Raw genomic sequence first — 24493 nt, 5'->3', positions numbered from 1 at the left:
CCGCCCAAGGGACCCCGGGGTCAGTATAAAGTGAGTTAGGGGGTTAGTCAAATTGAAAAATGGAGGTCGTTTTGTTGTTGGTGGGTGTGTAGGCTCGAAACCCGTTTGGAGGGGTGCAGGAGCCCTGTTGACGGGCTTGGGAGCGTGGCTGCGAAAGGTGAGTATCGCTGAGTGGGTACCCCGGGCACCAGGCTAGTCGGCCGTGGTAGGCCAAGGGCCCATGGGGGGCCGGGATAGCGTAGTGGGCACGGGTGCGCCTGCTTGGTGCGGGGGCCCGGGGTGCCATTAGCCGCGTGGGCAGTGTTGTGGGCAAGGCTGACCCTCGGAAAGGGGCCTGGGAAGCCAGCCTGCCACGTGTGCATTTCAGGGGAGGTGCCATGGGGGGCACTCCCCGGTGTTAGGGAGCTGGTAGGCTCGGAGGCAGTGTAGTGCCCGGGGGTGCCATCGTCGGAGAATCGGCAGAGGGTCGTGCCTGCCAAAGGGAGCCACGTGTCCCAGCCATGAGACCGTGTGAGGGCACGGAGAGAAAATTGGGGGACGAGGCCCGAAATTGTGAGGACACCAACACAGGCGACGGGAATCTGGGTTGTTAGAACCAATAGTTTAAGCGAGGCGCTTGTTGAAAGCCCCGGGTAGTTTAACAGTTAAATGGTTAGCGTAGATTAGGAGATGTACCCCTCCGCACCATCCATCCGCTCCCTCTCGTTGTGGGCCGCTCGACGCACTTGGTGTTAAGATTGCCGAACTCTGGGGCGGCCATTCTGAGACTTGGGTTGGGCCTCCACACAGGACGTTAGCTCTCCCTTACTCCCCTCCGGGAAGGGAACGTAGGGGTTGGGAGTAGGCTAGGTGACAGGATAGGTTAGCCGAACAAGGACAGTAAAGGGGGTTAGGGGACGATTTATAGTGGGGAAGTAGAAATAAAAACAACAAAAAAATAAGTTGGGGCTAAATTGGGTTTGACAAATTAAGGGAGTGGGTATAGACAATGACAGGCAAAGGCGATAGGTTGGGAGGGAGACCGTAGGGTAGGTCCGAGCCCGCCTACCGAGTGGCCAGCACCACCGCACTCCCTCCACCAACCTCCACTGAACGGCAAAGACTGGCCAGCTTCATCTGCTGGCTGCGTTGCTGCAAGGCAAAGGCTGGCCAACTTCATCGGCAGCTGTTGTTTTGCTGCGAGGCCTGTGCCGGCTGGATCGTCTGCAGCTGCTGTGCTGCAAGGCCTGTGCCGGCCCACTTCATCTGCCGACTGGCTGTTTTCTTCAAGGCCTGTGCCGGCCAGTTCATCTGCCGGCTGTGTTTGCCTGCAGCGGCCTTCTTCTGCGGGCTGTGTTTGCCTGCTGCCTTTGCCATGCCATGCCCACTGCCCACGTTCACCAGCCCCGCTCAATTTTTGCTTTGCCCCCCCCTGTTCATTGCCATGTGCGCCAGGATCAAGGCAACAGTTTGCAACCTGCAAGAACTGCCCTGATGGCAGCTACAACACGGGCCTGCAGTGGTGGCCCGTGCACCGTGTTTGCGTCCATCCAGTCATCCATCCATTCGTTGTGTTCATTGCGTGTGCCACTTGAGCTGGCACGGAGACTGCATTTGTGCAGCCCATGCACCGTTGTGGTTCACTGCGTTCAGTTCAAACCATTCATCCATCCATTCGTTGTGCTCATTGCGTGTGCCACTTGAGCTGGCACGGAGACTGCGTTGTGCAGCCCATGCACCGTTGTGGTTCACTGCGTTCAGTTCAAACCATTCATCCATCCATTCGTTGTGCTCGTTGCGTATGCCACTTGAGCTGGCACGGAGACTGCGTTGTGCAGCCCATGCACCGTTGTGGTTCACTGCGTTCAGTTCAAAAGGGAAGGCCTTGGACTGCGTGTGAGCAGCCGGCCACGTTCCCTGTCACCCGCATTGTTTGAGCCAGAGACTGCATGCGGTCAGCCTGGCTCCCTGCCAACTGCTTTCTTTTTGCAGAGTTCAGTGATCCTGGGCCATGGTTTAGTGTAAAATTTGTAAGTTAAGGTTAAGATGTACTGTAAATATGAGTGTGCCCCCGGCATGTTTGTCTTAGCGCCGGCAATTTTATTTAAGTCGTCCGTGTGAGTGAGTTTGTTTAGGTAGTTACTCAGCCCTTAGGTTATTTATTTTGGGGACACGAATACCATGAATGTCGCACTCAGGGATCCGTAGGTAAAATGTACTAGGGGAAAACTACACATGATGGCACACGAAAATTTGACGACTCGGGACGAGTCTGTAAGGAGGGAGGTAGTGTTGTGGTTGACCAAATTCGCAAACCACCATTCAGGTCCCTAGGTGAGATATCTCGGTAAGTATATGTGTAGTTAGGCCCAAACCCGTTGTATAGAGGGAATAAATGTCATTCATGAGGGCTGCGACTCTTCAGGATAGCCGTTTTCTTTACTATCTTTATTTTGGACCAACCGCCATTATTACCACCACCAACCACGTCTCAACAGCCATCACAACAACAACCACCAACCACAACGCCGCTTCACCACAACCGCCACGACCTTTACCGTCACAACTCACCACCATCGCATCACCGTCATCTCGCGCCACTCGTGGGCACCGATGCTGGACTCGTGTATGGCGCGCACCGTGCAGCGTGTTCAAAAGCATCGCGGACTTTCCGAAGAAAAACGGATCAAAAACGACTCACGCCCACTTTTGTTCCGTCCAATCGGTGAGCGAGGGGGGCCATTTGGCCCCGCCTCCAGGGCGTTGGAGGGCGGTCGCTATATGCAAATTCATGGATCAAAAAGCATTCACGCCCACTTTTCCTCGGGCCAATGGGGAGCCAGCAAGAGAGGTGAAAGGTCGGAGGCAGAGGGTCAAAGATGAAGGAGCGAGGCCACGGGGGATATAAGGGGCCGCGTTCGTCAGTCGAGGCAGTTCAGTTCGCAGGAGGAAGAGTTGAGTTGGAAGCGGAGGAAGAGTTGAGTTGAAGTGGCAGTTCGCAGTTGGGAGTTCGCGGAGTCGGAGTGAAGAGGACGGAGCTGTGGAGAGGCGGTGGCGGCGAAGGCGGTTGAGGGGGTGCTCGCGTCGGATTCGAGGAACTGCGGAGGGAAAGGCCGGCGGCGCGACCGAGGTCGTGGTGGAGACGCTCGTCGCGGGACCCAAGATTTTTGTGAAATCCTCCTTTCCCCGAGCATCAGCAACCCCCTCCTGTTTCCCCCCGCGCTGAGATAGTGCGACAAGGGGGCCCCTTTCCCACCCCCTACCAGACACCGTCCGCGAGGCCCGCGGAGTTGAGGCACCACCGCCGCTCCGCGTCTCATCATCAGACGGGTAGGCCCGACACGGTCTCGGCCCCAGGCCCGCCTACCCCCTCATCCTGGAGGGTGGTTCTCTTTTCTTTTGCTTTGGGAATGTGTGTTGTCGGCGCCGTCTGTGAAGTAAAATTGTATAAGTGTTGCCGTGTGCTCGCGTAGTCGGTATTAGATCTGCATTGTCGCATTTGCTTTTTGTCTTCTTCTTTTCCATGTGCTTTTGGTGGAATTGTATATGTGTGCTTTCCGTTCACCGCGAAATAAATGTGCTTATTATTGAACTGTTTTCCCGCTTCGCTTCGTCATTTCTTTCATTGAATCCCCATCTTGCTTCACGTAAAGGGTTGGTCGTGGGCTAAGACGCCCGATAATTAATCGAACCGTCGAGGCCGACGAATAACAACGCTCGGTTATCCCGATAGTACGGAACGGGTCGCTTAAGTGGCCCATGTCCGAAGTCGACCTGTGGCGAGGTGCGATCGCCCGGTCTACCCTCCGTGTGGGTACTTAGGTAGGTCGAATTTGGCGAGCAACCCTATCCCACGCGGGGGCCGATTGGCTCGATCGCGGTGAGACCGAAAGGTCCACCCGTGACTGGTTCCCGGCGTTAGTCCGAGAGGGTCACGACTGGATTGTCCGTCCGGTGGGCGACGTGCCGCGATTCGAGTTACGTGGCTGTTCGCACGCCGGCGGGCGCGAATCCGCGACAATATATATATATATATATATATATATATATATATATATATATATATATATATATATATATATATATATATATATATATATATATATATATATATATATATATATATATATATATATATATATATATGCCTGGTGTTGGTGCAGTGGTTAGGGCAGCGGCTTGGGATCCAAAAGGTCCTGAGTTCAAGCCCCGTTGGGCCACTGAATTAATACACCAGGGGGTTGACTCAGCCTGTCATCCTTCCGAGGTCGGCGAAATGAGTACCAGTGTACTGGGCCGATGTATACCTCTGGTTAATATAGGTGTACCATATCCCTGTGTCGTAAGAGGCGACCAGGGTTGTGTCAGGAAGGGCATCCGGCGTAAAACATGTGCCAAATCACTATGCGGATCATACGGATGATCCGCTGTGGCGACCCCCAACGGGAGCAGCCTAAAGAAGAAGAAGATATATATATATATATATATATATATATATATATATATATATATATATATATATATATATATATATATATATATATATATATTGTTACGGTTGTGGAAATTTGCAATACACCAGAAAGGTCCTCAGGTGAGATATATCGATAAGTTCATGTGTAGTTAGCCCACACCCATTGTTTAGAGGGAACATGTGTGATTCCTTCGGGCTGCGACGCTTTAGTTAGCCGTTTTTCATTTGCTGTTGTTATTTTGGGGCAACCACAACGCCACCCATCGTCACCAACCTCTCCACAACCAACATCTCAACAACCGTGCCATTCACACCACGACGCCACCTTCAAAATATTCCCCACCACTATCTTCGCCACCACGCACCTTACGAACGCCATCCTACATCCACCGTGCGGCCACGATCTCCACGGGATGGGTGAGGGACGCGGGATTGTGCACTGAAGGTTCTTGCGGGAGCCTGGGGGAGAGGTCTCCCACCTGAATCTCTCGCTCGAACATCTACCGCCTGAATCTCCCGCCCGAATTTCCAGCCTGATGGTCGTCGCGCTTGGTGAGAAGGGGGAGGGTGGGGCAGCTCGCTCCCGATTGGTGGATGCGTGGTGTGACGCGATCAGGGAGGAGGAACGCCCCCTGTCGAGACCTTTCTCGAAACGCCTCGAAGAGGGGTGGAGCGAAGAACGGGGCGGAGCGACAGGGCGGAGCCCCTCGCTACAAAAGGGAGCGGACGAGGAGAGTTCAGTGCGCGCTTGATCCCTTTGTACATGACGGTGTGGTGAGAGAGAGGAAGCTCCTGCTCGAGAGTTCCTGGTCCGAGGGTCAGTCGGAGTCGGTGCGGTCCCGAGACCCCGCTGGTGGGACAGAGCGTCTGCCATTCCCCTCTCTCGGCCCCAAGTATCGACGGTTTCTTCCCCCCGCCCCCCGTCCGCACCGTGATAATGCCGGAAAACCCCGTTCATTCCCCAAAACCCCGTCCGTGGCGTCGAGCGGCCAATACGTGTCGGCGCGAAGCACGAGCTCACCGACCACGCCAGAGGAGCTGAAAGCTGAGGGCGCGGGAGAAGGACTCGGTGCGCAAAAAGGGAAGTCGCTACTTTTGTTTCTTTGGGTTTTGTGTAAATGTGTGTGTGGCGCCAGTCCGTCAAGTTAAGACCTGCGTAAGTGCCAGTGTAATTATTATATTCGTTCGTAGCTCTGCGTTTCGTTTTTGCTTTTGTTCTTGCCTCTGTATACGTTCATGAGTAATTGTTGCTGACTAGAAATACGTGCTTCCGTGTGTCACGCATTAAATGTGCTTTTGCAATTGTTCCCCCGTTTCGCTTCGTCCTTTCCTTTGTTGAATCTCCATGTTGCATCACGTAAGGGATTGATAGTGGGTTTAAAACACCCGGTAACTAATCTGAACCGTCAAGGTCGACGATAACTCCGCTCGGTTATTCCTGTAGCGCGGAACGAGCCGCTTAAGCGGTTCGTGTCCGGAGTCGACCTGTGGCGTGGTAGAACCTTTTGGGAGGTTACCCGTGCGAGTACTTTGGTATATCGACTTTCGGCGATTCACCCTATTTCGCGTGGGTAGAATGCGGACTGGGTTGTGGTGAGGTTAAACCCCCACCCGTGACTAGCTCCTTGGCGATAGTTCCAAGAGGGTCACAACTGAATTGTCCGTTCCGGTGGGCGACGCGGTCGCCATTCGAGTCAAGCGGCCGATCGCACGCCGGTCGGGCCAGAATTCACAACAATATGATCTGGGCGGTTGAGATTTACATTTTTAAGGAAGAGGGACTTTCAACTAAAAGTAAAAAACTAGATCGACATCATTGAATGGGTGCTCTGCTCTTTTTTGTTTTTACCAACACGTGATCTGATGTTGTTTGTGTGTGGGTGAGGTGAGCCTCACCGGTGTGGATCTGATTTTTCACCAGGCCCGTACGTCCAATATCCTAAGGCGACAAGGAGAATATTTCTATATGTCGGTCAACAAGTTTGTGTAAGACCTCCCACTGGCCTTCCTCAAAATCTACACTACTCCGATTTACCATCTCGCAAATGGGATCGGGCCAATTCCTGCTATGTTCTAAAGATCCCCCCAGGGTCGGTCCGACTTGATGTTATCGTACTTCAGCTCTGTGACTTGTATTACTGGGGTGTCGTCTGCCACCTTCGTGCCCTGTCCAATAGTGCATGGTTCCGTGCTCACATTAATTAACCTGACGGGCACGACAGACCCGTCAGTATTTACAAAAGTGCAGCCCACGACTAAGTCTGGGGTTGATTACCCCACCAGTTGTTCGACCAGACAACAGGGTCCCTGCCAGGTTGGGTGAGCCCACCACTGTGCCAGAACTATTGCCTCAGCACCCGGGGGGATGATCACGGAGTTGGGAGCCTCCAGCTCCAACTTGTTATCCGTGCTCATGCCCCCCAATGGCAACTCTTCAATACCTATCTGCATGACTCCTTGGCCTAAGTCGATTTTGCAACCACCGGTGGTTAGCACATCTAACCCTATTCGGCATAGGTCGCACACCTCCGCCACCAAAACCTCAATCGTTTTTTTTGTGAGCCCAATTTAAGGGTCACGAAACCAAACCCTGTGATGGGGGCCGTTGCCCCGGTAGCTACCTGCAAACTATGATTTTGCAGACGGTCGATATCATCCCAACTGTCTATACTCAAATTAAGAACAACAGGGCTGATGATTGTGGCGCTTGCTCCTGTGTCCACAATGGCGTCTACCCCGATGCCAGCAATTTCCACCTAATTGTCAAACTGCCAGTGCCAATTTGGCCACAATAAATGATCTGTCGCAGCGGTGAGGGCTCTTTTCCATCTGGTCCTGCTGAGCATGGCCCTATATGCTCGGAACTCATTAGTTTCCCTGGGACTGGCGGGGGGGAGGGGGTGTCTGGGGCAGGCAAGTCCGGTCTGCTCAGGGCAGAGTTGGTGGTCCGTTATGTCGGGGTCTCTCCCTGCGCGGGGACCGACACTCCCGTGACAGGTGGCTCACTCGTCCACAGTTATAACACTTTACCAGGTACGTTGCATGCCTCCATTGTTCCAAATTTCCTCCCCCCCTATGCTCCGAATTGGGGTATTTACCAATGGCCCACCAAGTCTCCTCCTCAGAACCATTTGCCATGGTCCAGATCCTGCCAACTAGCGGTCGACCATGTCCTGGACCATTCCCTCCAGCTCCGCTCGGGTGTCAAGACCAGTTCTGGCTCCAGGCTCGTGACTGTCCATGGGGCCCGCTTGCCAGACAGTTATTGCATGGTGCTCGGATCCTCTTGCGGCGGCTTCGATGCCTCCCATTGGGTGGCAGTGTCAGCTGCCTTTTGGAGGTTTTCTGGCCGAAATGTCATCAGCAGGACTCCGGTGTTGGTACCCGCAAGAGCCTGGATAAAATAGTCCAGGACAAGGTCTTCCTAGGAGGGTGCTGCCATGTTTGCATGCGTGATCCCCACTGCGCAGTGAATGTCATAATCCAAATCTCCCAGTTTTTCATTAGGTAGCCGTTTTCGCCCGCTGAGCTGAGCTTTCACAAGCTCGCTCTGCTGTTCTATTCTGAATCGATTGCTTAGAGCCGAACGGAGGCCTGCCAACGTCATTGCTCCCAGTGGCATCGTCGTCAGGACCTCAGCCACCGTGCCACGCAGTGCTGCCACGAGATGGATCCCCCTCTCGTCCGTGCTCCAGCCATTACCCTTGACCACTTGGTCAAATATGCCCTCAGGTCGGTCTTCCCGTCATACAGCGCTAGCAGCATCGTCCAGCCTCCCAGGTTCCTAGCCCCACTCACCAGTCCTTGAGGGACAAATGCAGGGGCAGACCCTCCAGATTCTGATGGTGCCAACACCCGCAGAGCCCAAGACACTCGCCCGAAAAATTAATCAACCCCATCTGGATCGATGTGCATCCCGCATCGTGTTGCGCACTCGTCCATGCCATGTTACTCGCACTCTGCACATACTCTGGCACAATCATACTGGGGGCTTGTGTTAGCCCAAGGGACCCTGGGGCCTCTACCCCCCCCCCCAAAAAACTCAGTATGTACCCTTTAGCATCATGCACCTGCTCCACCTCACACACCCTTATTTTCACTGGAATCACCTGGTCATGGTCTGCTTCGAGGGAGCGTATTCTATCCCTTTGTTCCTGAAAGAGGTTATCCTGACCCTTACATCGGGTCTCAAGACATTCAACAAGCTCAATCATAATGTCCTTCACCTTCCCTTACATTTGTGTTTGCTCCTCTTTTACTTTATGTAATTCATCCTTCACCTGTTTCATCTCTCTTTGTGTCTCTGTTAATTGCTCTTTTGCTATGTTAAAACACTCTTTGGTCTCATCCTCATGTTTCTTTTAATCGCTTTCCCATTTCCTGGTTTTTCGTCTCTACCTTCCGTCCCATCTCCTTAACCATTTTCATCATGTCTCACCTTACACTCCTCCTTTACGGCCCCCAATTCCCCCCTTCATTTCCTGCTGCCTTGTTTCAAATTTTGCATCGCGTTCGTTTTTTCCCCAATCTCCACTTTTAGTTGCCCTTGTCCTTTCGTTATTTCCATCATCCCCCTTCCGAGTTTATCTACTTCTCGCTTCACCGCCGTTATTTTATTTGTCACTTCTTCCTTACCAATCTTCATCGTGATTCAAACACCTTCCACATTCTCCTTTCAGCCCGTTCATTTCCTCACATACTGTCCTGATCTCCTCTGCTATCCTCCGGTCCATGTTTTGCATCTCGCCCTTTACCTTTTCCGGCTGCGCCTTCAGATCCTCCTGACCCGCCTTTATTTCTTCCCGAATTTCATTGCCCATTACTCGCATATGCTGAGCCAGTTTTTGCATATTCCCGTTCATCTGTTGCATATCACTCCTCTGTTGGTTTTGTCCTGCTTGCATATTCCCATCAATTTTTTCTTGTCTCACTTTCATATCACCTATCATACGAGTCATCATATCCAGAAAATGGTTCATATCCAGTGGCTTTGGCGAGGCCGATCTACTACTGTTGGGTGTGGCTCCCATTGGACTCGCTATGTCCTCCATGAGGGAAATTTGGTGGTGGGGGCCCCAAGCATTGTTGTTGGCGCGGTTGCCAACATTACCTTTGGGTGTGGCTGCAGGGAATGATCTCCCGCAAAACTGTCATCCTGTGCCATGGATTCCTCTAACATTGTTGTTTCAAAACCCACCTGAACCAGCTCGTCTTAGTCCGCCATGGTCCGTACAAATAATTAAATATAATATATATCCAAACCTGCTCTTAATTTTGGGGGTGCGTTAAGCATACCCCAGGTTCGAATCTCACTCCTGACACCAAAACTTTTGCGGACCCGGGGTCGGGGTGAGATGACCACAAGTGGGGGGGGGGGGGGAAATCTACCTCGGGTTCCCACCAGACTATCCATAATCACAGGCCGTCGCACACGGATAACTCTGTGATGCGGCGGATCGCTAATCGACCGTGAACACCAATAACTCAACCACGTGACCTAGGGTTCCCCGTCTAAGGTTAACCGGTTACCTAAAATAGCCACGTGACCTAATTACCGGGGGACACACCCTCGGTACGCCTTGTCCTGACTGGGTCACCTCACCGGATCCGATGCAGACGAGTATAACTGCCAAGGAATGTACCGGCAAGATGAATGGATCATTGGGAGATAACGTCCCGGCGAGGCGAGGATATGGACCATGCTGGATAAATGAAGGAAAAGACAAAAAACGAGCTGGGAACATTTCGAAACAAGCATTTATTAACAATCAGGTGAGGAAAAGAATGTGGCATGGTAAATGGGTTGATTGTTATGTACAAAAGAGATAGCAAGGAATTTATGGGGTGCGACAAAAGCAAGCAAGCAACTTACTAAAGCAGACATAGAGCAGACTTGTACGTTATATCTTCTACACTTTTAACTTAAGCTAGGAAAGGCGCCAACACACACACACACACACACACACACACACACACACACACACACACACACACACACACACACACACACACACACACACACACACCTGATGAAGATGAGATAATCAGAAGGAAGGAGAGGAGATGAAGGCTAACGACCTCGCAATACCTTGCATGGTCGGCCGACTGCATTACCCATTACACTTTGGGGGACGCTCCACTGAGCAATCCCACTTTGAGAGTTGGCGCGTTGTCTCCTGCTAATTACTGTGCCAGGGCTTGTGGAAGCACGTGCACTGGTCCAGAGAGTGGGCGGAGCAGGCAAGCAAGCAAGGAAGGCAGGCAGAGTGGGCGGAGTGAGTGGAGCCAGCAGGCGAGGCAGGCGGAGTCGGCAGGCGAATGCAGAGATTGAGAGCGAGAGTGGGTGGAGTGGCAGACGAGTAAGGCAGGTGGAGTGGGCGGACGCCAGCAGGCAAAGAAGGTGGAGTCAGCAGGAGAGAGAGAGAGAGAGAGAGAGAGAGAGAGAGAGAGAGAGAGAGAGAGAGAGAGAGAGAGAGAGAGAGAGAGAGAGAGAGAGAGAGAGAGAGAGAGGCAGGCAGGCAGGCAAGGCGTGGAGAGTGGGTGGATGCCAGCAGGCAAGGAAGGTGGAGTCAGCAGGCGAAGTAGAGATCGAGAGAGCACATGGCTTCACGATCCGCCTTTTATAAGCCCCGTGGTGGAGGGTGGGGTGACGTCCCGAAGCGATGCATCATCACCAAATCGTGTGCTCCTATTGGGCCCGGGGCCCGCGCTGCCAGGCTCCTATGGCAGGAAGTGGTCCCATTTGTACATCCGGCGCAACATGGCCGAGCCGCAGAATTTACTTGCTCCGAACACCACGCCATGAAATGCCTTTCACCGAGCTCCCGGGCTGTGTTCCAGCGACTGGCCAAGGGTTGCGTCGGTCCTGCATGCCTGTTCAGGGAACCCCCGGTGCTCTGCAGTTGGCGCTGGTCAATGCGCTTGTTCCGTCTGTATGCCACATGGCCTGAGCGGTCTGGAGCGTGCAGCACGCCTCTGCATCGAGGCAGAGGTGTGAGGAGGTGCGCGATGACCTCTGCCGTTTGTGGAAGACATCGGTGGCCGAGGTGGTGAGCAAAGGTCGATGGCAAGACGCCGTTGTAAATCAGCGCGCAGACACAAATGAAGATGCGTGCCATGCGTGTCCCGTACAGTGTGGTGATGATTACCACAGAGCTGCACGCATGTCTGTTATCATACATTTGTGCCTGCTTCGCTTTGTATCATGGATTGAAGGAAAGGGTTGGATGTAAAACAGGGTTGAAAAGAAGACAGATATAATGATTAGATGCAGATTTGAATGAAAGGGCGCACCACGTGCATCCCATACAGTCTTGTGGTGGAGAGTTTCTCATCGTTCTGATTTTCACAGGCGGCTGTCTGGGTGCGGTGCCTGCTTTGACTTGTTTTGGATAAAAGGAAACGGTTGGAATGAAATCAAGATTGAAAAGAAGATAGAGATATAATTACACCCAGCTTTCAGACCCATACAACGCACATTGTCCCGTTACCCCATTAGACATGAGGGGAAGGTCTGACTGCACAGACACTAACAAAATAACTACCTGGGGATCACTGTATGTTGGGTGTCGTTGCCTTCGAGGCATGCAGTTTTCAGAACGGCAACAATGTGTGTGGATATATATATATATATATATATATATATATATATATATATATATATATATATATATATATATATATATATATATATATATATATACATATATATATATATATGTTACAGTTCCAGAAACCATATGCATACAAACATACAGTTGTCCCGAAGTTAGTTATGCCATTAAGTATATGTGCAGATCGGACCCCTCCTTGTGTGTAGTGGGAAAGCAAAAGGGGTGCATTGCGATGTTTTTTTAGTTAGATTAATAAATCATTATATCCCCTCCATTATGATCCACGGTACCATCGTGCTTGCAGCCCTCGGTTCACTGGCCACAGTGCACCATTGCCCATCTGCTGTCTCCGGAGGCTTGTTTCTCGAGGTAGAATCTTCACATCCGCAGTTCCTTTTCGGCTTCCCCAATTGTTCCAATTCAATCTTGGCTGTACCACCGACCACCTTCCTCAAACACGCGTGGAGTGGGCGGGCTTTCCCGGCCTGGCTGAAATCCCGCCCAGAAAGGGCGGACCCCATGAAGGCCCTGTCCAATCAGGGTGACGTCAGCTTCGCCAAGGCCCCTCCCCGTCCAGGGGGATCTATAAATTACGACACCATCCTCAGGGTAGAGTGAGAGAGTCGGTAGGTTCGTTGGCTGGTTGTAAAGAAAGTAGGAAGGTCGTTAGTTGAGTGGTTGAGTTATTTGGAGTTCTGGAGTTCTGTGGTGGAGTCTTGAGTTTGGCGGTTGAGTTGGTCCCTTGGTTGTTGGTTGAAAAAGGAAGGTCGTGATCATGGAGTGCCTGCCCACGTCTCACCTCGGTGGCCTGTCTGTTGTGCTGGTCCAAGTACACCCGACCTTGACCAGGTCTCTCGGGTCCTGTCTGCTGCCCCGTTCTACCTTGGACTCCACGCTCTCCACCCGGGCTCCTTCGCAGACACGGTCTCCACACGTGCGGCTGTGGGCAGAACTGCGGCTGTGGAATTATCCGTGCGCGATGGCCTCTAATTCCGGGAGTCTGGTGGGAGATGACGTAACTTCCCCCACCTAGTGGTCGTTCTCGCCACCGGACCCTGGCCCGCAACAATATTAATATATATATATATATATATATATATATATATATATATGTAAAAAAAAAAAGTGTATATATATATATATATATATATATATATATATATATATATATATATATATATATATATATATATATATATACTGCATATATATATATATATATATGAGGCACCGCGAGGAGTGATAGGGACACATCGGCCATTTTGGAGTTAATGCCATATAGCACTATTTTCACACCCTATCATCCGAGCCTGTCATCATCATATCATTAAAAAATGTCGCTTACATCACTCCTTGCGGGGCCTCATATTTATATATATATATATATATATATATATATATATATATATATATATATATATATATATATATATGTATATATATATATATATATATATATATACATACACACACGCACACACACACACACACACACACACACACACACACACACACACACACACACACACACATACATATGGAAATAGATGTGCAGATATATCAAGTGATGATTGGCGGTTGGGAATTATATCCAATGAATTCATTTTTTTGTGCACCAAACTCTAATTTTATCAGAACGACTCAACATTCAAGTCAGCAACCCAGTGTGAACCGAGCCTCCACTAGCCTATCAAGAGCAATTTTTCTTGTTGGTACAGAAGAGAAATGGTTAAACTGCACATCATATTTATGTATATTTTTTCTATAGTTTCATAATTTTATGCAGTTTATATATTTGCACAATGTGCAACCAACCAGCTATTGGTAACAGGCTTTAAACTTAGCATATAGCCTGTTGTTGGCTTAGCGGTTAGGGTGGTGGCTTGGGATCCTCGCGTCCTGAGTTTGAGCCCCGTTGGCCACTGAATTAACACCAGGGGGATGACTCAGTCTGTCATCCTTCTGAGGTCAGTGAAATAAGCATAAGTATACTGGTAATAGAGGCACTGCATCAGCGGAATAGCTGTGCCCTCCCTAACCAATGATGCAACTCACAGCCAAAAAGGCAGCACACGATGGGTACACAACATATGTCAATATGTTCTGCAAACAAGTTACTCACAATAGTGTGAGAAATGTGTACTGTTACATCAATTTTTTATGTCAGCATATACAGTCCATAACTCGGAGCAAAATTGTCAATGTTTTTTTGAATTTATATACTTGATTTCTAAAAACTGTCCTGCTGTGAAAGAACGAAACTCCATTACACAAATTCCACATCAAAGGACTGGCACAACCACATTAATACTTGGAATCCACATAATCAGAATAACCATCCCAAAACGTGTTTGAGCAAAGTGAATTAAGGGATGATGAAACATTTAAGTGCGTTATAAGATTTTGAAACATCACACCGAGCATCACATCACGATGAACATCACATCTCAGCAATAACATCACATCACCACTTACTTCCCATCTCCACAAATAGCACATCCCCTTCTATGTGCCGTATCAACAAAGATCGCATCACCACTGACATCACATCACAACCAACATCACATCACCACTAACATCACATCACCACTAACATCGGATCAGCACTCACATCACATCACAACCAACATCACATCACCACTCACATCGCATCACCACTAACATCACATCACCATGAACGTCACATTACCACTAACATCACATCACCACGAACGTTACATTACCACTGACATCACATCACCACTAACCTCCCATTCCCACTAACATCGCATCACCATTAACATCACATCATCATGAATAGAACATCCCCATTAACATCACATCCTTAACCTCACATCACATCATCACTAACATCACATCATCACTAACATCACATCATCACTAACATCACATCTTCACGAATAGAACATCCCCATTAACATCACATCCCCATTAACATCACATCATTAACCTCACATCCCCATTAACATCACATCATTAACATCGCATCACCACTCATATCACATCACCACTAACGTCATATTACCATTAACATCACATCATCATTAACATCACATCCCATTAACATCACATCATCATTAACATCATATCACCACTCACATCATAGCATCATTAACATCACATCATCACTAACATATCATCATTAACATCACATCACCACTAACATCACATTCCCATTAACATCACATCACCACTAACATCACATCACCACTCACATAACATCACATCATCATTAACAACACATCCCCATTAACATCACATCACTACGAACATCACATCACCACTAACATCATATCATCATTAACATCACATCCCCATTAACATCACATCACCACAAATATCACATCATCATGAACATCACATCATCATGAACATTACATCACCATAAACATCAAATCATCATTAACATCATATCATCACTAACATCACATCACCACTAACATCATATCATTAACATCACATCATCACTAACATCACATCATCACTAATATAACATCCCCATAAACATCACATCCCCATTAACATCACATCACCACTCACATCACATCACCATTAACATCACATCACCACTAACATCACATCCCGATTAACATCACATCATTAACCTCAAATCACCACGAACATCACATCACCATAAACATCAAATCATCATTAACATCACATCACCACTAACATCATATCATCATTAACATCCCATCATCACTAATAGAACATCCCCATAAACATCACATCCCCATTAACATCACATCACCACAAATATCACATCACCACTCACATCACATCACCATTAACATCACATCACCATAAACATCACATCATCATTAACATCATATCATCACTAACATCACATCACCACTAACATCACATCCCTATTAACATCACATCATTAACCTCAAATCACCACTAACATCACATCACCATTAACATCACATCATCATTAACATCACATTATCACTAACATCACATAATCACTAATAGAACATCCCCATAAACATCACATCCTCATTAACATCACATCACCACTAACATCACATCATCACTTGCATCTCATCACCACGAGCATTACATTACCCTTAACATCAAATCTCCACTAGCATCATCTCCATGAACATCCCATCACCTTGAGTTGACTCCATTATTCCTTTAATATCAACTTCCTCGTTGTGGACAAAGAAAGGAACAATCACACTCATACCACGTGACGATACCGTACCAGTGTGCTGTCCATTTGAGGGATAGCATTATTTGCCCCCTTTGGACTTAGTCTGAAATGGGGGCTTATGGATTTGGCCTCGATTTTCATGTCCATGCGTGCGTCCGCAACCATATCTAGGACGTGTGTTCACCGATTTGATGTGTACTTGGCACAACGACAACACATGATGGTATGCATATGCACATCATTTTGTTTCACAATGTGATCAAGCCTGGTGTTGGGTTAGCGGTTAGGGTGGTGGCTTGGGATCCCAGGGTCCCGAGTTTGAGCCCAATTTCCACTGAATTAACACCAGGAGGGTTGACTCAGCCTGTCATCCTTCTGAGGTCGGCAAAATGAGTACCAGTATACTGGTAATAGGAGCACTGCATCAGCGGCATAGCCATGCCCCTAACCAATGATGCAACCAGTAGCCAAAAAGGCAGCACATGATGGGAAGAATGTGATCAAAGATGGTGGACTGGCAGCCATTTTAGTTGTAAAAGAAACTCAATATTGAACAAACACATCCTCAACCATTTCTCAGACATGCATTTGCCGATGTTGTTCAAACTTGTCACAAAGACAATGAATGATGCTTACAAATGCGCGTGATTGTTTTGTCGAGAGCAGATCCAATATGGCCAACTGGCGCCTATTTTGTAACTTAAATGTGTCCACAACCATTTCCTGAACATGCATGGTCCGATTTTGTTCAAATTTGGCACAAACACAGCACATGATGGCATACACTTGTCCCTCCATTTATTTTGTGATCCGATCAAACATTGTCAACTGGTAGACTGGTAGCCATTTTAGTTGTTAAAAAAAAATACCCGCTGTTGAACACGTCCTCAAACATTTCTTGGACATGCATTTTATTTGCCTTTCTTGTTCAAACTTGGCACACATATAATGAATGATGGCTTATAAATGCAAATGTCAAATGGCACAAATGGCACTAATGTTCTTCTATATCACATGACCACTAACACTAACTAACTAACTAACAGTTGTGCATACACCTAAATCTTGCAAATGTGGGCCAGCCTTTCAACTCCAAACAGCAAAATTACTAAAACCATGGGGGCGATGACATTCTATGTCCTTTTCTCCTTGTTTAAACAAGAATGGCACTCCGTAGAGTGCATACCTCCACCAGGTTGAACAGTTTATATTTGGTTTCCTACTGATCGACCGGATCTGCATCCAGACCTCAACCAAAATTGAATCGGCTTGTTCTTGTCACCTCACCAACTCGTTCACCGAGTTTTGTCATAACTTGTCCATAACGTTTTGAGATATCGTGCCGTATATCGTTTTTGGCCAGATCGTGCAATGATAAAGAATCACTTCAAAAATTCACATATCCGGATCCATATCTGGATCTTCACCAAGTTCGAAAAAATTCATCCAAAATGGCCACCAAGTTTTTTTCAGAATTGTCCATAACTTTTTGAGATGTCGTGCTCGCAGACAGACAACCAGAAAAATCAGGGCAATACTCCTGGGTGCTCACATGGTAGAACAATGATACTGAGGAGGAAGTCAACGTGGGATGGAATCAGCAAAATGTACCAATGAACCATTGTTATGACAAATACCTATTTTGGGGAGCAACACCCCTCCAACCCTCCCCCCTCCCTCGTAAATCCCCTTTGACCTTGATTCTTTAAATAGGTGAACAAACTTTGGTACGTCACCGGTGATGAAGGTTGTAGTCAAGTTTCATCTGAATTGAGTGTGTCGTTTTTGAGAAGAAAGGAAATACTTCTTTCGGGGGGGCAACCTCCCTGGAAAACTCCTTCCTAGACCCCTCAGACCTAGATTTTTTTATTGCATGAATAAACTTTGGCACATCACGGGTGATGAACGTTGTAGTCAAGTTTCATTGAAATCGTATGTGTGGTTTCAGAGAAATTGTATTTATTTGTGGATTGACGGACGACGTGCCTTCCCATAAGCTCTCCAGAACTATGTTCCAGGTGGGCTTAAATACAGGAGTGAAAACATAACCTCTGTCCATCTTCAGTGGTGGAGGTAATAAAGCTTTTTTCACAATCTGATTAATATTATTTTTTGTAAACAAGGTTTTGTGTATTACACAGTAGTTGTAACGGATTCGTTGGTATGATATATGACATTCTCATAGCCTCTCAAATAATCCAAATGTCCCAATAACTTTTCCATTCCAAATGTCCCAAGAACTTTTCCAATCCAAATGTCCCAATGGCTTTTCCATTCCAAATATCCCAATGGCCTCGTCATTCCAAATGTCCCAATGACTTTTCCATTCCAAATGTCCCAATGACTTGTTCCGTTCTTGGTGTTCCGTGTGCTTCCTATTCATCTTCAGCTCTTTATGCACTGTGATAATTAACAAGAACAACATTGTAGTGGTAAGCTACTTGATATTTGATGATTTATAACAACATATTAGATCATTCTTTGTGATCTGTGGAATATTGAGAGACTCTGATTGTATTTTAATCTCATTATTGGTTTTGAGTGGATAGGATAAGTCATTGCATTGTGTTGTTGTGAAAATTTATTTTTTATCATTTATCCTGGGACTCACTCTCTGGGGTAAAGACCCAACCTCTAACGGGGTGGAAAAGACCCAACAAGCATCCACAGACCTCACCATCATGCATCGTCAGCCCCAACGCGCACGCCGCCATGGAGGCAGCCGATCCGAGACCATTGTTATTACAAGCACGTCAGGATGCTTCGAAGACATGGCGAGGGCAGCAACACCTTGTGAGGTGTCGTGAGGTGCACCACCCCAAACACACCGGTCAGATGCACCTTGTGGCATGACCACAGTACCGGGAACTTTGTTTAATACACACCAAGCATCGCTCCACGTGTCTCGTGACAAGCTTGGTGTGACCGTACGTGTGTGTTAACGTTTGTGAGGGTAGTTCCATGACTAACGTGGAAGGGAAAGAAGGGAGAGGTGCAATGGTTCCTATCTCTGGTCCTAAAAGCAATGGTCAATTCACGGTCCATAAACTTTCCGTGATGAGAGGAGGCAGCGCCGTGAGTGCATGCACGGAGTGAAGTATCATGCTGCGTGGGGGAGAGTGAAGATGAATGAAGCAATAGGTGAAAATGATTATATAACCTGATTTAATAATTAAATGCAACCCCGAGGTACTGATCGCTCTGTATATAACCGGCACAGATTCAAGGCACGGGCAGAGGGTCATGACAGGACAAGACCACCCGAGCAACACACAATGGCTTGTGAAACACCGTCGCACTAATATATATATATATATATATATATATATATATATATATATATATATATATATATATATATATATATATATATATATATATATATATATATATATATATATATATATATATACATATATATATACATGCACACACACACACACACACACACACACACACACACACACACACACACACACACACACACACATCATTAATGTACGGAGTGCATGCAAGTATCGAAATGAAATATTTAATGTAATCCCATTACTATATTTTCATAATCAATGGAAGGATAACAGTAAACTAAGATAAGAAGCGAATGAGCAATTATTACACAGACATTTGAACATGAACATATCGCATATTAGGATGTTTGTTTGGGCTCACCAGGTCACTTGTGCGAAAGATGCTGCAGATGTGGAGTGGAGAGGAGATTGGGAGCAAGAGGGAAGAGGCTGGAGTGTGAAGAGACAAGAGAGAGACTGATGGGGGAAAAGAACCAGGAGAGCGAGGCGAGAATCAAGGGAGGGCGAGTGGGAGAGACAGAATATGCAGGGAGTGGTTGGGGAGACGTGGGGAGGAGGGACGCACATCGTCTGGAGCTTCCAGCATGGGTTCTTTAGTTCCTTAATTCAGCGAATGGGCGGATATTCCTATGGGGTCTTCGATCTACGACTCGTGCCTGGACCTGTGGCTTGATATATATATATATATATATATATATATATATATATATATATATATATATATATATATATATATATATATATATATATATATATATATATATATATATATATATGTGTGTACATCCATATGTGTGTGACGAGAGTATGCGACATCAAAATCAAGCATAGATATATGTATATAGAAGAAAGCAAACTTTGACCCCTCTCCAAGGGGTCAAAGTTAGTCGTTACAAGACCAGCCATGCGTGCTGTACGATGAGCATTCACGAAGAAGAAACGGAGTGCACTCGGTGATCAACCCCGCTTCCCATACCCTGGTGAATGCTGCGCAGTGTAAAGAAGGAAAGCAAAACCTTCCCGTTTACTCATAGCTATAAACATGGCCTAATGGGTGCATTGCAGGAGCCCGATCATCATCGTCCGCTTCGCAGCTGGGTTGGGACTGAGCGGAGACCATCATGAAGACCTGGAATGAAACAAACACATATTGGACATTTAAACTGCAACAACAAATTACCATGTAAGTTTTCCAATCGGATAGATCTACTACTGGAGAGATTGGAAACTATTCAGGAGGCATATATGGGTTATAGACCTGAAGCATATGGTTCCCACATGATAAATAATAACATGCACCATGACGTCATTTTGAGGGTATACCCTCCGGTATTTGTCACCGCAGGTTAAACATACAATTTACTTTTTGATTTTGTCCATTGCTTTTTCATGGCTTTGTTATTAAAATGGATGTGCCACGTCTCTCAAAATCTTTGTAATTCGTGTAAAGCGAGATTGATGCATCATGATGTCCTTGTGAATTTGAATAAAGGTGCATTAACATCTCCCAACGTCTTTATCCCAGACCTGACACGTGTCTTACTCGTGCGTGTGCAAGCTTCGCCATTAGACAAGGACAGAAGGCGACAGCCGGCTTCATGGGGAATCGAGAGGCCGACATGGTAATGTAAACGGTTACATGTTTTCTTCCTTGAAATGAAGGTCTCATTGTAATTGCGTTTTCGATCCCTCATGCACTTGAAGCCTCCACCTGTTTCACTGATGTCCCTGTGGCTTGCAGTGGGAATAAATCTTAAACAAAACACACTGGCAGCACAATCAACGGAACGCATCTGTATCGTGTTCTTTTGGACCGCTAGTTAAAGAAAAAATCGATGACCTGGTTGAACCATCCACCTGCCACCTGCAGCCTTGCTCCCAGTTCCTGATCGACTGTTATGGTGTGGTTGAACCATCCACCTGCCACATGTAGCCTTGCTCCCAGATCCTGATCGACTGTAATGGTGTGGTTGAACCATCCACCTGCCACCTGTAGCCTTGCTCCCAGTACCTGATCGACTGTGATGGTGTGGTTGAACCATCCACCTGCCACCTGCAGCCTTGCTCCCAGTTCCTGATCGACTGTGATGGTGTGGTTGAACTATCCACCCGCAGGCTTACTCCCTGTTCCCGATCGACTGTAATGGTGTGGTTGAACCATCCACCTGCAAGCTTACTCCCTGTTCCTGATCGACTGTGATGGTGTGGTTGAACCATCCACCTGCAGGCTTACTCCATGTTCCTGATCAACTGTAATGGTGTGGTTGAACGATCTACCTGCAGGCTTACTCCCTGTTCCTGATCGACTGTATTAAAATGGTGTGGTTGAACCATCCACCTGCTGCCTTGCTCCCTGTTCCCAATGGAATGTGATGGTGTGGTTGAACCATCCACCTGCAGCCTTGCTCCCTGTTCCTGATGAAATGTGATGGTGTGGTTGAACCATCCACCTGCTGCCTTGCTACCTGTTCCAGATGGAATGTGATGGTGTGGTTGAACCAACCACCTGCTGCCTTGCTCCCTGTTCCCGATCGTTGTAATGGTGTGGTTGAACCATCCACCTGCTGCCTTGCTCCCTGTTCCCGATGGAATGTGATGGTGTGGTTGAACCATCCACCTGCCGCCTTGCTCCCTGTTCCCGATGGAATGTGATGGTGTGGTTGAACCATCCACCTGCCGCCTTGCTCCCTGTTCCCGATGGAATGTGATGGTGTGGTTGAACCATCCACCTGCCACCTGCAGCCTTGCTCCTTGTTCCCAAACAGATCTTTCCGATCAACTGTGATGGCAAAGCGTTTCGTTTGCTCCATTATGTTTGTCCCCCAATTATCCATTGTTGTTGGCTGTGCTGATTGTTTTACGAGATCGGTTTTGTTTTTTTTTGTTTTTTATGAATACATCGCAGGCTTTCACATGTTATTCCATCACAAAGTAATCCCGAGCACGCACCACGAATCCTGGAAGAACAAGCCTCACGGGCCCAACAAATGCGCTGCGGTTTCGAGGCAGCCCCCAAACAGGTTCGTTTAATTGTCACTTTGTCAACCCCACACCCTCTGAATCACCAGTAATGATATTTCACAGGTATCACCGCACAGATAAGTTACAACAACCATGGCACCCGCTCGTGGTGTACAAATGTCTCATCGTGTGTGGTTTTGTTTGAGCTTGTACGTCCAGGATCCAAGGCTGTGGAATTGTTGTGGTTGTGTTAATGTGGTTTAACCGATGACTGCAAACTCCAAACAGTTGTGCTTAAAAAAGAAGTTTATGCACCTTAACCTGCCTGAATCCACCACCAAGTTTCTTCTTCTTCTTCTCACCTGATGGCCACAATTATTCCACGTTATTGTGTGCTTGGCTCAGAGAAGTTTATGGCCCAAGTCTTTCACGAACCGGCAGGCTAGACCTTACGCTCGCTAAGTAGTTAGGGCTGGAATTTGTAACTTTTTCAGGGTGCCGGAGATAGCTTGTGAAGGACGTGGGGATCCACCAACTAATGTCAGTAGACGGGACACCAAGTTTCATGTCCTTCGGAGGGAGGACACACATTGACTAATCACCTTACCAATGCTGGGTTGGGATTCAAACCCAGGCTAGATAGCTTAAAGGCGAGTGTGTGTACCTCTCGGCCATCCTGCCAGGCCAAGAATCGACTACCCTTAAAACTCAGTATTTATATCTCAAGCCTCAAGATTCAGGAGAGAGGTTCATAAGCAAAATGTTGGTAACCATGACAACTGGGAGGGGAGAGGGGATGAGAGGAGTGTTTATTGAAATAACAAACATACACACCAGACATATTTAGAGGAAGCAATAAAAGCGTGGTTCGATAACCACAGAGACAACTGTGCAAACAGTAAAAAACAAAACAAATAGAGATCACATTGTGGATTTTAACATGATGATGTGCCACAAACAGTCACTTTTAGAGGATCCACAGTTAGGGGAGAGGAGGTTGGGGTGGGGGGGGGGGAGGATCACCACAATGTGTTGCAGCCCAAAGACCACAAAATACATGGTCATTGCAAAGCGACGGACAACTTGTCAAAACATAACTTGTACACTCCGAACCCTGGATCACCTGCGGTTTCTCCCTTGAGTACTATCATCCACAAGCATAAGACAAAATAATACTATCAACCACAACCACCAGGCTCATGGGGACAAGTCCCTCCTGTGAGACATGTAGTACTACCACTACATCTCAGGAGGGGGTCATTTGAAGACACGGGTCCTTCTCCCCTCTCCCAGAACAACTCCACGGTGCTTGCAACTCACTGTGTGTGGCATGGCCCTCTCAGGGACATGTTCCCTGAAGGAGGGGGTTACCTGAAGACAGTCATTCCGTCGCAACCGCAACGTTGTGGTGCGGTGGATTGTTTTAAAACCAGGAACGCCACAAAGTCAACGACGAGTTGCAGTGGCTGCCGTCTAATTATTCCGTTTAACTAGAGGTCACGTGGTTACCTGAGCGGGGAGCGCGCCCTCGGCAAAGCACCAATATTATCTCGATTAGATTTTAATTCGGGCGGCCGAGCGTTTTAACCGCTGGTGCGTGCCGACGATTTTTTGGTCAAATCCGTGGTAATTACCACCCAGTCTATGTCGATTCGGATAATGCCAGACCAACAGAAGGAAAGGACAAACACAGACAGGTTGGAAATCAACAAATAATTTATTAATAATAAAATAAATAAATAAAAAGAACCTTTTATTTGCTGAGGTAAATAAAGAATGAATTTCAAAGCAAAATCAATCAAAATGCCAGGAAAGAGACAGAGAGCAGATGCTTATCGGGGGTTGACTTACTTACAGCTAAACACAGACATGGGTACTATGTCTGTGCTGATATGGTGTGCTGCACTATGGCTATTGTTCAATTGGGAGACCACTTCATCCAGCGTAATGTGACGGCTTTCCTCAGCATGCGCTCAACTCCTGCAACCATTTCTGG

General features: G+C 47.5%; 1 protein-coding gene and 1 long non-coding RNA gene across 5 annotated transcripts in view; one reads left to right on the top strand and one right to left on the bottom strand.

Annotated features, from left to right (window-relative positions):
* Window positions 1-20070, bottom strand: part of CNR1 (cannabinoid receptor 1) — a 47495-nt gene extending 27425 nt beyond the window's left edge. The window contains exon 1 of the mRNA XM_085856342.1: window positions 19898-20070. The gene's annotated coding sequence lies outside the window, so the exon portion shown is untranslated. The remainder of the gene's footprint in view (window positions 1-19897) is intronic.
* The window catches only part of LOC147011402 (uncharacterized), a 189865-nt gene extending 166417 nt beyond the window's left edge, over window positions 1-23448 (top strand). For 2 of the 4 annotated variants that reach the window (XR_015051763.1, XR_015051764.1), the window contains 3 exons: window positions 20602-20719; window positions 21062-21158; window positions 21278-23448. This is a non-coding gene — a long non-coding RNA (uncharacterized LOC147011402). The remainder of the gene's footprint in view (window positions 1-20601; window positions 20720-21061; window positions 21159-21277) is intronic. The other 2 variants (XR_015051766.1, XR_015051765.1) reach the window with 2 other exon arrangements.
* Window positions 23449-24493: the final 1045 nt, after the last annotated feature.

This window comes from Eptatretus burgeri, chromosome 15 (assembly GCF_056783735.1).
Source record: "Eptatretus burgeri isolate ZD-2024b chromosome 15, Ebu_testis_v1, whole genome shotgun sequence".
NCBI classification, from domain to species: domain Eukaryota; kingdom Metazoa; phylum Chordata; class Myxini; order Myxiniformes; family Myxinidae; genus Eptatretus; species Eptatretus burgeri.
Note: the sequence above shows the minus strand (reverse complement) of the source record. Positions and strands in the feature narration are given on the sequence as shown.